Raw genomic sequence first — 16,423 nt, forward strand, 5'->3', positions numbered from 1 at the left:
TTAATGTCCTACCAATCAATCTGAGTCTCTTATATGTTATCAATAAGTAACTACTAAGATATTTTTTGGAGAATAAAACAACTTTGGATTTTATTAATCATGTTAATGAAACATTTCAAATGTGTTCGGAGCTTGTAATTACAACTGACAACTGTCTGAATAATATATAAGTTGGTTTGAAATAGAAGGATAGATATGTGATGTAACAATTCTTTCCCAAATACTTAGAAATATTTTGAGGTAAAAAACCAGCACTAAATACAAATATTCGTCTTTCAAAAAATACATGAACAAAGATTCTAAAAGAAAATATATCGCTAAGTATAATCTATGTTTTTGGTAATAAATTTTAGTTTCAATAAAATAAATATATGAAGAGTAAATTTTTCTGGTAATTTCTTTTATATTCTTCTTCCTTTTCTTTCCTTGGCATGTTTTCTCTGTAATAGAAGAAACGATATATTAACATAATTTTGCTTAATGCATATTCATCCTTTTTTAGCTCACCTGGCCCGAAGGGCCAAGTGAGCTTTTCTCATCACTTGGCGTCCGTCGTCCGGCGTCGTCCGGCGTCGTCCGTCGTCGTCCGTCGTCGGCGTAAACTTTTTACATTTTGAACTTCTTCTAGAGAACCACTGAATGGAATGAAACCAAACATGGCATGAATGTTCCTTATGAGGTGCTGACCAAGTGTTGTTACTTTGTAGCCGATCCATCATCCAAGATGGCCGCCAGCGGGGGACTTAGTTTAACATAGGACCCTATGGGAAATGCATACAAATGACTTCTTTTAGAGAACCACTGAATGGAATGAAACCAAACATGGCATGAATGTTTCTTATGAGGTGCTGACCGAGTGTTGTTACTTTGAAGCCGATCCATAATCCAAGATGGCAGCCAGCGGGGGACTTAGTTTAACATAGGACCCTATGGGAAATGCATACAAATGTCTTCTTTTAGAGAACCACTGAATGGAATGAAACAAAACATAGCATGAATGTTCATTAGGAGGTGCTGACCAAGTGTTGTTACTTTGTAGTTGATCCATCATCCAAGATGGCTGCCAGCAGGGGACTTAGTTTAACATAGGACCCTATGGGAAATGCATACAAATGACTTCTTTTAGAGAACCACTGAATGGAATGAAACAAAACATAGCATGAATGTTCCTTACAAGGTGCTGACCAAGTGTTGTGACTTTGTAGCCATTCCATCATCCAAAATGGCCGCCAGCGAGGGACATAGTTTAACATAGGACCCTATGGGAAAGGCATACAATTGACTTCTTTTAGAGAACCACTGAATGGAATGAAACAAAACATAGCATGAATGTTCATTAGGAGGTGCTGACCAAGTGTTGTTACTTTGTAGCCGATCCATCATCCAAGATGGCCGCCAGCGGGGGACTTAGTTTAACATAGGACCCTATGGGAAATGCATACAAATGACTTCTTTTAGAGAACCACTGAATGGAATGAAACAAAACATAGCATGAATGTTACTTACAAGGTGCTGACCAAGTGTTGTTACTTTGTAGCCGTTCCATCATCCAAAATGGCCGCCAGTGAGGGACTTAGTTTAACATAGGACCCTATGAGAAATACATACAAATGTCTTCTTTTAGAGAACCACTGAATGGAATGAAACCAAACATGGCAAGAATGTTCCTTATGAGGTGCTGACCAAGTGTTGTTACTTTGAAGCCGATCCATCATCCAAGATGGCAACCAGCGGGGGACTTAGTTTAACATAGGATCCTATGGGAAATACATACAAATGTTTTCTTTTAGAGAACCACTGAATGCAATGAAACCAAACATGGCATGAATGTTCCTTATGAGGTGCTGACCGAGTGTTGTTACTTTGAAGCCGATCCATAATCCAAGATGGCCGCCAGCGGGGGACTTAGTTTAACATGGGACCCTATGGGAAATACATACAAACGTCTTCTTTTAGAGAACCACTGAATGGAATGAAACCAAACATGGCAAGAATGTTCCTTATGAGGTGCTGACCAAGTGTTGTTACTTTGAAGCCGATCCATCATCCAAGATGGCAGCCAGCGGGGGACTTAGTTTAACATAGGATCCTATGGGAAATACATACAAATGTTTTCTTTTAGAGAACCACTGAATGGAATGAAACCAAACATGGCATGAATGTTCCTTATGAGGTGCTGACCAAGTGTTGTTACTATGAAGCCGATCCATAATCTAAGATGGCTGCCAGCGGAGGACTTAGTTTAACATAGGACCCTATGAGAAATACGTACAAATGTTTTCTTTTAGAGAACCATTGAATGGAATGAAACCAAACATGGCATGCATGTTCCTTTCGAGGTGCTGACCAAGTGTTGTTACTTTGAAGCTGATCCTTCATCTATGATGGCTGCCAGATGGGGACAATGTTTAACAAAGGACCCTATGGACAATACATACAAATGTCTTCTTTTAGAGAACCACATACTGAATGGATTGAACCAAACATGGCATGAATGTTCCTTATGAGGTGCTGACTAATTTTTGTTACTTTGAAGCTGATCCTTCATCCATGATGGCCGCCAATGGGGGGACTTCCTTTAACATAAGACCCTATGGGAAATACATACAAATGCTTCTTCTAGAGGTGCACTGAATGGAATGAAACCAAAACATGGCATAAATGTTTCTTATGAGGTGCTGATTAAGTGTTGCTACTTTGTTGCTGATTTACTGTTCAAGATGGCCACCAGGATATTTTTATTAAATTACAGGACCAATATTAAACCAAATTTGGCCTCACTCATTATTAGGGTATCTGTTATGATTTTAATCTATTTTTACATGATTTCCAAAACCAAAGTAGAATCAGGTGAGCGACACAGGCTCTTGAGAGCCTCTAGTTTCTTTAACTTGAAGATATCAATATGAGGGTCGTAATGGCGGTACCTTCATGACGAATCACGGTAAAAATTCTTGCCAAATGTCGTAAACAATAATTTGTGGTGCATGACGATAAAATGTACACTTTCTTTCAGACGATAAAAAAATCAACTGATTTTGACGAATCACATTACCTTATTTTCCAAAAATAACGTTAACGTTTGTTATTTGAGACCTCCGACAAATCAAGTTAAACTTTTTACCAATTTGACGCTAACGGTAGCCGGAAATGTCCGTATGACGACTGACGGTAAAGGACATTCCTACCTTCCAATATACATTAAAATTTCTCAAATGATAAAATAAAATACAAATAACATAATACCTTCTGATTCTTTTCTGTTTCCTTTTGGTTTCCTTTTTTGTTGTTTTGGCTGTACTTGCACCTGAAATGTAAGAGTTCATGTAGCCAAAGTTAAACAGGTTTGAACAGGTCACGTTTCTAAATAACATCGAACGCAGATTTTTAAATAAGTGATCTTTGAGTAAACATAATACAGAAGACGGGAGCGAGAAAAAACACCCATGTCACATTGTGTAGCGTGATCGACCTCTTAATATTGCAATGATTTCCACAGAAACAAATGTTATAATGTATATGAGTCGTTCTGAAGTTGGAGCGAGATGAATGTTTTTTTTTTAAAATTTTGCTCCATGTTGAAGGTTCACTGTCATTTTCAGATGAACAACAATGAGAGCGCTGTTCCTTCGATTTTTATTTCGTAACGTATATATAGTGTTTGTGTGTCCTATGGAAAGCAAAATATACGGACAAATTTATCACTTCGACTGAAAGCATTATTTATATTGTGATGGCCTGCCTTTTTTTTATTTTTTTATTTTTATACAATGAAACTGGAGATTAAATTGATTAATATGTTAAAAGAAAAATGTGGAACCTTCCATAAATAAGAACTAGACAGACTTACAGAACACTCCTCTCGCTCATTTTCCGATAATCTCCTTAATTCTGCTGGAATGTCTTGATCAACCGAGGGCCCTTGTTTTTTCAATTGTTGTTTGGGTAACAACGGAAGAATCCATTTTGCCTTTGATAAAACTTTTGTCCTTCTGTATGGCAAACTGTCTCTAATTTTTTCTAGATGAGCAAGAAATCCGCCCCACCACTGTTTCTCCGTATGTTCTATTTGATCAGTGAAAAGACATTGCCACTGTGGTATTCTAGATTTTATTTTATTTACGTCTATCTTCTCAAACTGAGGATTGATAACTTTCGGTATTCCCTTTGGTAAATTTGGTCTTCCAGAAATGAGTTGAATAATGCCATGTTCTGTTTTCCATTCGCTGTCTTGGAAAGCTTTGTATTGCATTTTCACATTATTTGTTGCTAAATCCCGGATAAACTTATAATGCAAAGGTTTAGTATGCTTTCGAATGTCGCTAAGGCTTGATGTTATCCATGAACGAATGTCATAAATGGCTTCAACATCCTTAACGTTCGGAAGCATCTCCTTTAGACGAGGCATAGTTTCAGCATCATTCCTACGAAGAGTTTCAGCTATTCGACTAAAAGCAGCATCCACATCTTCGTGTGTATGTCCAACTGGTAAAAATGATAAATGCACCTGAAAAGAAAATTTGCTATTCGTAACAGTACAGTAGTTGGTGATTTAAATACGCTAACTTTTAATGCTAGAAAAAACTAAATCATTAGTGTGTAAAATGCTAAATTGTTTCAATTTAAAATCAGGTTCATCATGATGAAATAGTATTCCTTGTATAATAAGAGTTGACCATACCCATCTTATTAAAAGGCAGTAAACAATACATGTATGTGAATAAAGAGCTGCGCCAATAGCGCGTGATACGCCCGTAGCATTTTCAAAGAATTAAGTTCCAGTCCTCCTAAATGTCATATTATTAATTTATCAAAAACCATTAAGGGATGTTATATTAACAGATACAAACCAGCCATCAAAGTTTCATGAATCTGCACTAAGCAATTTTGAGTTGTTGTCCGAAAACTGAAAAATCCCCCCTTTTTTATGAATAAAATCCCACAACTCGGAAGTGTAAACGGTAAAATTTATGAAAATTGAACGGGAGCATACTTCAATAGATATAAACACTTCACCAAAGTTTCGTGAAAAAATTAACAATTTACCAAAGTTTGATGCAGATTGTTATTGTCCGACATGTTGACAACGGACGGACGGACTGAAGGACAGCGGTATACCATAATACGTCTTGTAAACGGGTGTATACAAACTGAGCGAATAGCATATTACAATATATATATGTGTTAACTTTCTGGTTAGAAAGGAGCTCCATCTAAATCATTAAGATATAAATGGTTTCTATTCAATATAATTATCACTGGGTAACATAATTCTAACTAAAATCTTAGAAGTATTTTACTTCCATGTTAAAACCTCGTAACTTACATGTTTAACCAAAAGTCCCCCAAAAGTATCCCAAAAAGGGGGTCTTCTAAATGAATGTTTTACAGACAGACGTACCATTAGCATGTTCACTATTATAAACAATGATACATGTGTGCAATTTCACAGAGGTTATTTTAATGGAAAGGCACTAATTAATGTGTCAATTGATCATATATTTTCATTGTTTGGTAAGATATGTGTATATACAGTGCACTGTTCCTTTTATCTACTTGATGTGAATGACCCCATGTGGTTAGCATCTTTATCTGTGGAATTAATCGTTTAATATCTTATTAAGATGTCACAGATTATATGTTGGATATATTATATGACAAGAGGCTGCGTTTTTCAACCTTAGCCCTACATTTATCTTCAAATGTTTATAATTAGTCCCTCCTCATGAAAAAAAAACCCATTAAATCAAAGCAAATGATTGTATTTATTTCTCGCGAAATGATGATACAATTTTCATGTATTACATTTTCCGGGATTTATGGGGCACACGCCCTTATAATCATACAACCCCCTCCCCCGGTATAGAATCTGCCTATGCAATTATACTTAACACTTACCACAGTTTTAACCCTTAAACCAAACCGTTTTAAATAGTGCAATAACCACACCGTTTAAATAGAGCAAAACATAATATTTATTTCTTGAACAATACTAGTATTAACACATTAAAAGCTTATAAAAATAGCGAAGCAGATCCAGATTTGAAGTGAAGAGGGAAGACCCAAACAAATTTGCATAGCAGAGGAAAGAATTAAATTAAAATACATTTTCACGATTAAGGGTGCACACGCCCATAAACCCACACCACCGACGGGTAACAGCCTCTGAAAATGAAGTAACAAGAATCGCAATAATTTGTAAATTGCAACTTACCTCATTGAAAATGCGTTGGTGAACAAGGAGTTCACAAAAACCCAGTACATATCGATTTTTATTTTCTCGCCAACAATTATCTGCTTGCAAGTACAAAATAGGCGGTAACTTGTTACCCTACAAGGACAGAAATTATAAAATTACTTCAGTATCGTATCTTATCACAGTTTTAACCCTTTAACCACATCATTTTATAATAAAGGTCTTATAATCACTCGTAATATTCCGTAAATGGCTCCATAACAATTCATTAAAACTATTAAAACGGTCGTAAAAATAACCAAATCGTAAGGATTTGTGAATTTGTGCGATCCTTAAGGGCTCGTTATATAAATCCGTTGATGTGAAGTGGTGCAGGATAACTCAGACCGTCAATAGGTCATCTCGAACCGTCTACAAAGTCAACTCGGATAGGCCGATTCAGACAAAGAATGAGAAGAGAGTTGCTACTTTATAAATGATTAAACCAGTGTCTATGAAGAAGACAATTCGGACCGAAAATGAAAATGCAGTGAGATTATAAAATGATAAACATATATCATAAAAATAAATTCAATTTATGGATAAATCAAGTTTGTTTAATGAATTAATAAAGATTGTATTCAAAATATTGAATCGCAATGATGAAGAAGAATTACGGATTTACATAAAACTTTTTTGAGGGCACAGCAACTGGTTTTCAAATGCAACAAGTTACAATGGATATATGTTAAATATAACATTTAACCATTCAAATAGCACAATCTCAGTTTTTAAAATTATATATATCAGACGAACTTATTTGTTTGGGGGTATAAATTAATTTTTTTTCTACAAATTAAAAAGATATGTAGAAATGTGGATCACAGTAAAACTCGGGGGACCACTTCAATACTTAATTGATATGGTGTGCCGATTGGGATCTGAAACCCCACCCTTTACATATAATTTCGATGATTTCAAAAATATTACTTTCCATCTATTGCCTAGGATAAATGTAACTTTTCCTCATATTGGTATGGTTTTGTGTTGGAAAAGTGGACGAAAAACAAATTCCGTGATAATGGGTGAAATTTTAATTTTTCAGCTTAGAGCTCAAATCTGAGACTCGGCGATTCCATATGTAATGTTTACTTACGGCGAGACTTTTGGCTATGAAAAAATACAGGGCGTTTCATATAACAAGTAATGGGAACTCTATTTACCTTATAATTTATTTCCGATAGTTTTCCAACCTATTCACATATTTTCAAGCTGGAAAATGTGACCAATTCCAGCGGCACGTCCTATCACTTTGTATATAATGGAGTGCTTACCCCCACCCCACCGGCGGTCTCATATGTAATGACAGATCAGATGTTTAAATTGTGAAGTGTCTTACTTACCATAAGTTTTGAAATCTGGTAAAGAATTAGCATAAGGATATTCATGGTCAGATTAGAGTCATGCGCATATTGGTTCCAGTCGAGAAAGGTGAAAAATTTATTTTGTCCATGGGCTAAAACTCCGGTGACATGTGTTGTTAGTTGGTCAACTTTATTCACAGCCTGCAATAAAACGTGTATATAAACTTACAAGTAAGACTTTAGGAAGAACCATTTATATATACTCGATTTAACAAATATATATACAAATAATGCGATGTTTAATGGGTCAATGAGACAACTACAGAAAAAGACCAAAGAAAAAGGTAAATAAAATGGTTTACTATACTAAAGAAGTATAATAAAATAATGATCTTCAAGGCAAACTAAAAAGAGGAAGTCTATATAAACTGACAAAATCAAACGCTGTCTACGGAACTAGTGAAAAACAACTGCCATTTTCCTAGCTTGGTACACGAATTTGTGTCGAGATCGTCAGTTTGCAAATAATTCCTCTTAAACTGGTGCTAGGGGCCGTAAAACTTGCAATGAGATGTGTTTTTTTGCTCCGTGTTGGAGAACTCAATTTAATTTAGAGATGAAGACCAGCAATTAAAGCGCTATTACTTTGCGTTTGTTTTTTGTTTTGTGTTGTGCATGTTCTGATTTTATGTTATGGATGGATACCAAATATCCGTTCTTTTCTATTTATGTAGAATATGTGTACTTTGTCGGAGCTTATAAAATTAATTTGTACGGGCATAAGAAACAAAACGAAATGCGAGGCTCGCCGAGCCATTTCCGACAATGTACATAAATTCATTGTTTTTATCATGCAATTTACATCCGCAACTTTAAAGTTTAATATTTTGAATCCAAAAAGATGCAGATGAAGGAGGACTATTGGAGATGGAAGAATCATCTATGTCACTGGGAAGATCCCAGACAGATTCACCGCCCCAACTGTCTGATTTAACTGTATCTTTTTTATTTGATTTCTTTTTTTCATTTTTTTTAGATGATGACATTGAGCTCTGTAAGGAAGATTGAGTTGACTGAGTACTGGTTTTAGAAGGTGTTGGTTTTCTTGGAATTAATATTTTATCGTTAGGTTCTGTTTCAACAGGCAGCATTGTAAATGTCTCAGCATCAATTGGCCAGGTCATGCGAGTTTGTGTATGCTCGTGACTGAATGAACGGACAACTTTGCTGGCGTACGATGGTCTGTTCGAAACAAGGAGATCATTCGAAACAGAAGCTATCTGTTTAGCTTCTGGGTAACTGATGTTTCTTTTTGTTTTAATTTTGATAATATTTTTTTCTTTAAGGTAAACAGGGCAGTCCCTAGATGATGAAAAATGGGATTCACCACAGTTTACGCATTTAGAAGATTCAGAGCTACAGGTTGTTCCCTCGTGTCCTTCGTCAGAACACTTGAAGCATCTCTGCGTACCACGACATTGTTTGCTTCCATGACCAAACTTTTGACAAGTGAAGCATCGAATTGGGTTAGGGATAAACCTATCAACTCTGATTCCGAAGCAACCTAAAGTAATAGATGGAGGAGGAGTTGGAGTTCTAAATGTTAAAAGATATGTATTTAATTTGATTATATTTCCATTATTTTTTATTTGAAATCTAACAACATCAGTTACACCTTGGCTTGAAAGTTCCTCACAGATTTCTTCCACGGTAAGGTCCCCAAGGTATTGACTTCTGTCTCGAATGATCCCCTTACAGCTGTTCAAACTGTTGTGAGGAGAGGCAGAAACAGGAAAGTTTGTAATTGTTGTCAGTGTAAGTAAATTTGTTGATTGACTTTTGTTGGAACATTCAACCAACAAATTGCCTGATCTCATTTTTGAAACTTTTTTTACAGTACCAGCAACGCTTTGAATTTGTTTGTGAATCACAAAGGGAGATATTTTGGAAATTGGTTTTTCATCTGTTCCTTTTATTACAATAAATCTGGGCCAACTGTCATCTTCCTGACAGGGCACTGAATCATCACATTTTCTTTTTTTATGTATTAAAGCTGATTTAGAGGGTTGGTTTTGTTGTGCCATAGGAAATGAGAAAGATTCACCATTCTTGTCATCCACCCACCTCGGAGTGCCTACAAGGGCGATGCTGTGTTTCCGTGGCGAGCCGGGGTCAAGTGCTAATGCTGAAAACGAGCTCCAAGTATAACATGTATAACGTAGCTGGTCCCCAAAATTAGCACCCAAGATCCACTGCGGAAAGCACCAGATGTTCCAAGAATGGTATACTCAAGCAGAGCGTATCCATCAAGCGAAATAGAAAGCGTACCACTTGATTGACCCATGAGCCATCGCCTTCTTCAGTTATCCGAAATATAAATAGCTTTATTTAAAATACATGTGTATATCATGAAAATTGTTACAAGAAAGCTTATTGTTGAGGATTAACTAAAGGGCTCGACATGACCAGCCGATTGATCGAACCGGGTCCATCCGACCTCCCGTTTAGATGATATTGGAGCCAAAGCAGCTTATTGAACTATAGTCTTGTCCGTCCGGGTATTTTCTGACCGTAAGGAGTCTGGCTACAGCCCTCATCCGCAAGGATCTCGTCAACCACCGACACGGGTAGCAACCCACGGCAAACGGGTTGGAGAGCCTATTTTATTCAAAACATCGGGCAACTCGTACGATGTTCGGATCACTTTAGTCTGGTCTCTACCCTTCGACCTGTCCAGCATGGGTAACCCTACCAGGAGACGAAGCTCCAGCTGGCATAGCTCTTGGGGTCACTGAGACACGCAAGCCCCCCGACCACGGCAAGGATAGCGATCCACCGGGGGGTCACACCATAGACAACGCCTCATAGAGTTGTCAAGCAAAATACTAAACCATCACAAATTACCCCAAGAACACATCAGTCGCAACATTGCGGACAGCAAAATAGTCAACCTATCCTATTTCTTACAAATAGACAGTACTTTTCTAATACTGTCCATTGTATGTAAGCTATTTAATTAAAAGTCAATCTTTGATAAAGATTCTGCTATTTCATCTTCATACTGAACAAAATCCTAAAAAAAAACAATTACTAAATTCCATTCGTTTAGAACGATTTACATCTCCATTACTTCTTTCTGAGACGACAGACAGTTCAATTTTACAGACAACATGCCTGCTGGCCTCCATCTGCTTCTTCAATTCTTGTTTTTGCTTTCGCTTCTTTGCCTTTGAAAAGTTGACGGTAATCTATGTATAAAAAGTAAAATAACAAAAATACCGAACTCCGGAGATAATTCTAAACGGAAAGTCCTTGAGCAATTACAAAGTCATCATCAGAAATCTTATCTCTCACAGAATTAAAATACCTGATCTATTTTTACTTTAAATTACTATCAATGTATTAAAATCCTTACTTTCATTTGTAAACAGAGCCAGCCGACTTCTTATACATCTGAGATCTGTACCATACTTTTAAGACTCCCATCGACTGTATGCATTTTTCGTTCTGGTGACCGTAATATTGCTTGAAAGAAGAAACTAAGCAAAAGACTAATAATAGTTGCCGACACGCCAGCTCCAGACCTTTATTAAACTGATTGAAAGATAATATCTTGTCATATGAAAATGATGTGCAGAATACGGCAAGAAAATGTACAATTTAACTTTTGAATCAACTATTTCCTCCATCATTGTGGCACTGTCAATTTTGTCCGGCATGGTTACCATATGGACTCATCAACTTTCAATCTTAAGGTTTAACCCGACATTTGCCACCGTAACTAATGTCGCACCGATTGTCTACATCTTCTCCCGCATTGTTTGCATTTTGTCGATCACTATTCAAATAAATTTAAAAAGGTTACACATCAAATTATCTTGCTAAGGCATACATTGATTGTTTTTTAAATCTATTAGTTCATATTTAAATTTAATATCTGAGGAATCACTAACACAAATGGTGGATCTGTTGAGTCTTCCGAAATAACTGGATCACCATGTGTCATGTGGACACTTTCATTAGCAGGTTGTTAGTCCCTTACCGCTGTTTTTGTCTGCAAACCGAGTCAAAAGAATCTTTCTCATGCTTTCTTCCTCTATTTGTCGCAGCGGTGGTGTTGTACATGCGCCTTCGGAGAAATACCTTCATACTTTGCTCAATTTATCTATTGCATGTTTGTTGTTAATAATATCATCAAATGATTAAAATAACTAATTTTTTTTTCAAACCTGTGTTAATATTTAAACACCCAATTGCTTCTTCTAGTAAATTCTTTAGTTATGATTCTTCTACATGCTTCTCCAATACTTGTCCAACTTTATGGTATCTGGCTTTCAAAGATTTATTGTCAATACAGTGTAAATTCATTGTTGAAAGTAGATTATTAAGCTATGTTTCTCCAATACCAGCATGGGGCAATCCTAAATTAAAATGTAATTAACAGAATTGATAGGTTTGTAAATAATTGAAAATCGCAGCGATATCTGCAATATTTCCAAAATACTCCCTCTTCTATTGCAGGGATCTTTTTACGCCTCCTCTGGGCTGGTGTCGTTTTGTATGGCATGCTTTCAGTCTTGGAAACCTTTTCTTAATTGTTTTATAGCCGTTCTGAAGGGATTTTAGCCACACAGACAATGCAATCTTTGTAATATTTTCTGGCCAATTTTTTTAAGTGTCCTTTGTTATACCACATTTTGCTGCTGCTATAGTTTTTTTTTTTGAAGAAACTGTATCTGAAAAAAATTATTCAGTTATAAACAATAAAGATATATTGAAGAAAATATAGTTCAATTACTGTATTTTGATATAAAGGATGATGCAATATTTTGGTATCATCGAGGGATACAAAAGACGAGCAGTGTTTTCAATTTCTTAATAGTTGACGCGGGTCTGGTATTTTCTAATGCACAGTCGATGAAAAGTCCGACTTACCACTTTGCACATCAACTTAAACATCAAAGTTTTAACTGATTTAGCAATAAATCAAATGGCAACTGCGTTCAGCGGCAAATATTTCAAGAATATTTACAACAAATAACTGATCTTTTTTTTCTGATAATGTATAATCTGAAATAAGTAAACCTCAATAATACAGTGTGATTGATTGATTGATTGATTGTTGGTTGCTTAACGTCCAGTGGCAAATATTTCATGCATATTCAGGACGAGAACAAATTAACAATAAATACAATAGGTAGGTTCTGTAATAGAGGCGTCTGGGGTTGAGGTCGGAGAAATTTAGACTGCCAGCCACGGGAAATGAGGGTATATTGGATAGGGACAGAAATTTAGCCTTGCAACAGGTCACCTACGGACCCCTCAAAGAGTTGTTGCAAGGGTTCTTAACGTGCAAAGAGCGTGTCACTCTCTTTACACGAGGCATCGGATTTAGCGTCCCCATTCTGACCGGACGTGGCTGCAAATTTTTACATCCCGCACAGCCAAACGGACGCCCCACTTTGACGAGGGTTTTACCGCCGGTCGGAGGAAGACCAATGGTGACCATACTTCTATTCCCCAGTCACCCTTGGGGGCCAATACAGTGTGTAAATGGATGATAACAGATGCCAAGTGATGACAAAAGCTCACTTTACACTTAGTGAAAGGTGAACTAATAAATAAAAATAACTTTTAGACTGAAGTGATTTCCTTCATACCTGATCTTAAATGCTATTCTTGATGTTAACAAGATTTTGAGGTTCTCTTCCCTGTAGCAAGACAATGCCCTCTGGCAAACCTTCTACATCTACCTTTACATAAACATTTTTTATTTCTTTGGACGGCACTTCTTAAATTTGTTGAACTGGCTAATAGTAGAATATACGAATAATATTTTCTTTTCAGTCCATCCTGATAAACTACATAATATGTAATTTGATTTAAATTGATATGTTACATTTGTATAACGTTTTGACGGGAATTGACTTCATGTTATTTTATTTTTGAAACACTTAAGATTTGACAATTTTACTTAGCAAATTCTAATGGTTTTATATAAAAAAAAGTTGTGGTATGATTGCCAATGAGACAACTCTCCACAAGAGACCAAATGACACAGAAATTAACAACTATAGGTCACCGTACGGCCTTCAACAATGAGCAAAGCCCATACCGCACAGTCAGCTTGTATACTTAAGATTAATTATCGTTAAACATCTGAATATCGCCTTCTTGAATGTAGTATAGAAGTATACAATTGGTCTATATAGTTCTTTAATTAAATCTGCAACTTTTCGGACAACACTGCAATTTATGCGTCAGACTTTGTATCACTTTGAACCGATATAATTAATTAATTGGATGTTGTTTACTGTTTCTACAAATACTTATTATATGTGTTTGTTCAATAATATTCTTAAACTGACCAATTTACGGGGAGATCATGATCACTCTCATAATATAAATTAACTTATGAAAATGAAGAAACTTGCGACTGTATTACATACCCCAAACTGCTTTCAAATGCTTTCTAACAAGCTGTCTTAGTTCTTTCTTTTCTTCATCAATACATGCCTGTCTTTCCTGAAATGCGAAGACGCTTCATCAAAACTTTATAATGTAAGAGCGCTATGGCGAACGCCAGTGCCAGTTCAGTATTGCAATCAAAATTGCGAAATGTCAAAACTTGGAGGCTAAAAACATACTGAAATGATTGGAGCATCGATGGAGTTTGATAAAACTTGAATGCATCTTGAACGGCGCCAGTGGGGAAGTTTACAAAGTAACACCAAATATGACAGTCGGCGATAAAATATTACAATGCATTAACATTTCCAATGTACTGAAAGTGAAATCGTTGAAGGCCGTACGGCGACCTATAGTTTTTAATTTCATTGTCATATGGTCTCTTGTGAAGAGTTGTCTCATTGGCAATCACACCACGTCTTCTTTTTTAGATAAACAAGTCGAACTTTGTAATCAATAGATTTCCATGTTCTGATGTTTATAAAAAATATTTATTTTATTTTGCAGGATGATCATGCTGATGATACTAATGAAGTTACCACATAAGACAATCATGATGCCTCGATCCTCACATTCCAGAACGCGCGTGGTGTAGTTAAATGTGTGGAATGTTTAAAACCCAGAGTCTATTACTCTAAATAAGATTAACTAAAAGACATCAGACACTCATAGCTTTTAACATTTCTGAATACGATTATACTTGTGGGGCAGAACTGGCTGACCCTAATCAGTCAGTCCTGAAGAACATATTTTTCAGACCGGGCTTTGCATGTGCAGTGGCTGTTGAGTTGTCATATTATGGAAGTGGGTTAGGACAGCCAGATTTTTTGTTGCTTTTGTGACAGTGAGGGTGTTGAAGTAAGTGCTAAACTTCTAAAAAAAAATCAAAACTGTCCTATCAATTTGTGCAAACCGTGGACTCGCTGCTATTGTACAGCGACCGTATGGCAAAAGGAAGTGAACTGTTATATAGATGACAAAGTTTTTTGGTTATATTTTGATGATCTCTGGACAGAAAATCAGATGTTCTCTGTTCTTCAGAAATAACAGTTTCAGTGTCTTTATTGTCTCTAAATGTTCTGACACCAATCTCAATAGTTATCTGATTGGAGGGTATATAGGAATGTCCCTGTGTGTCCGTCCGTCTGTCCACATTCCTTGTTTATATTGCATATAAATCATAGTCATTGTAAAACAAATCATGGTTCTTTGATTAACCTTGATACACTTATGACTGCCAGGGCTAATCCATATTGACGATCTGTGCACCCCTCCCCCCTAAAAAAACCTGTCTTCCTACCCTAATTTTGAAAAGGGTGTTACCGAAAACACTTATTATTTTTAGGCCTAAGAAATTAATACTCGGACCATTTCACCACTTTGCACTCTTGACGGAATCTTCTTTTAGTGAACTTATATTGTTTTTTTGATTATTATCTTGTACATAAATAGGCTGTCAGTTTTCTCGTTGACACCCAGTGCACCTTGTGGGAGAAGTTTTGGTTTATTGCGATCCAGGAACCTGGTCAGCGTTCAGAACGTTAAGGGAACCCCCAAAAAGTGGTTCACTCTGGGAATTTAAATCATAGTACCTTTGGGCACATGGAGCAGTTAGGGAGGTCGGGCTGAACCTAAGCCACCTAACCCTACCTCCTCAAAATCAGATGGGTCCTTAAATTGTGCAGAGGAAGACCAGAGGTTCCCCTAATCTTGCATATCCGATTGGCACATTGGCAAATGCTTACTTCTGCTTCGGCTTACAAGCCGAAGTAAATAAATTTGTTCGGGAACAGGGGCAAAAGATGTCGTCCCTCCCACTCTCAGTCGTATTTGAAAGTGATGCCCCCTATTTTAGGCATCCATGGGTGCCTAATACTAGTCATCCCCAATATTTTGCTGACGTAGCAAACGCGCAAATCATCTTCAATACAAGGGACAACCTCGGTACATTTTTGGAAGAGACAACCAGTCATGCCCGAATCCTGTATAGGATTCAGAAGCACGGGAAAAGGCGAAGATCAGAGTGTACATAACAACTGTAAATACAGTTGTTAGGTTAAGTTTTAAACTGTTAAATACCCACCAGGGAAGAGTATAAAATATATCGACTTGTGGCTAGGGGGAATCACTTTGAGTCGGTTAGGCGGAAATGGGATCGCAGACGCAAGGGGCGACCCCAGTATACTAATATTTATCTTTTGGTCAATATTAATAAAATCGGTGGGGTTTTTAAAAGATAAGTCGGGGGTGTAGTATTAGTATTTGGTTGAGCCACACTACAACCGGAAAACGGATCAGTGATCCCATAATGCACTCTCTCTTGAGTTGATATTATTTGATCAGTATTTTTGATAATTTTTGGATAAACTTTTACAATTGTTGAATTACTATTTTGTACTTGTTGAAATAATGATGT

At 36.6% G+C, this 16,423-nt stretch overlaps 1 long non-coding RNA gene across 1 annotated transcript; it reads right to left on the reverse strand.

The window, feature by feature from the left end:
* Window positions 1-316: 316 nt before the first annotated feature.
* Window positions 317-3,874, reverse strand: LOC127732445 (uncharacterized). Its single transcript, XR_007996260.1, has 3 exons — window positions 3,851-3,874; window positions 3,247-3,307; window positions 317-440 (listed from the first exon to the last, which is right to left on the reverse strand). It is a non-coding gene; the product is annotated as an uncharacterized LOC127732445 (long non-coding RNA).
* Window positions 3,875-16,423: the final 12,549 nt, after the last annotated feature.

This window comes from Mytilus californianus, unplaced genomic scaffold, assembly GCF_021869535.1.
Source record: "Mytilus californianus isolate M0D057914Y unplaced genomic scaffold, xbMytCali1.0.p SCAF_24, whole genome shotgun sequence".
NCBI lineage: Eukaryota > Metazoa > Mollusca > Bivalvia > Mytilida > Mytilidae > Mytilus > Mytilus californianus.